Here is a 631-nt window from a genome sequence, read left to right as displayed (position 1 = left end):
ATATATATATATATATATCCTAAAACTATGATTATCATCCATGAATAAGGAAGGAATGTCCATTCAGTGGATTATTACTCTTCATGTATATACAGGAGTGAAATTCGGATACATGCTACAACATAGATGCAGGTTTAAAATAGGCTAAGCAAAGAATGTGAAATACAACACATTGGACAACCCTCACATATATAAAATACCCAGAAGAGACAAACCTGTAGAAACAGAAGGGTTAGAATTGTCTGGGGCTAGGAGGGTTAGTAAAGAGTAAATGCTGAAGAATCCAAAGTTTCTTTTGAAAATGGGACAACTGTGCAAAATTAGACAGTGGAGATACACAAGGAGTTTCTTTAAAGATTCTAAATATCAACCAATTATTTTAAGTGGAAGATAATTGTATAATATTTGAATCATTATAAGGTTGTTAAAAATTACAAATAATAATTATTAAAGTTCTACATACAACTAGGACATAGCAAGCTAATAGAGTTGTTCTCCTAAAATCAAGTAACAGCTAGATTGTCTACAAGATTACAATTTTTGTCTGTATTTCCTTCTTTTATTAGTACATGTTTTCCACATATAATGATTGCATTCATCATGGGTAATTTGTATCTGCATATAATATATC

This window comes from Fukomys damarensis, unplaced genomic scaffold, assembly GCF_012274545.1.
Source record: "Fukomys damarensis isolate Sample0158 unplaced genomic scaffold, DMR_v1.0_HiC HiC_scaffold_17, whole genome shotgun sequence".
In the NCBI taxonomy this organism is placed as follows: Eukaryota; Metazoa; Chordata; class Mammalia; order Rodentia; family Bathyergidae; genus Fukomys; species Fukomys damarensis.
The sequence above is the reverse complement of the archived record's forward strand: the minus strand, read 5'-3'. Positions refer to the sequence as shown.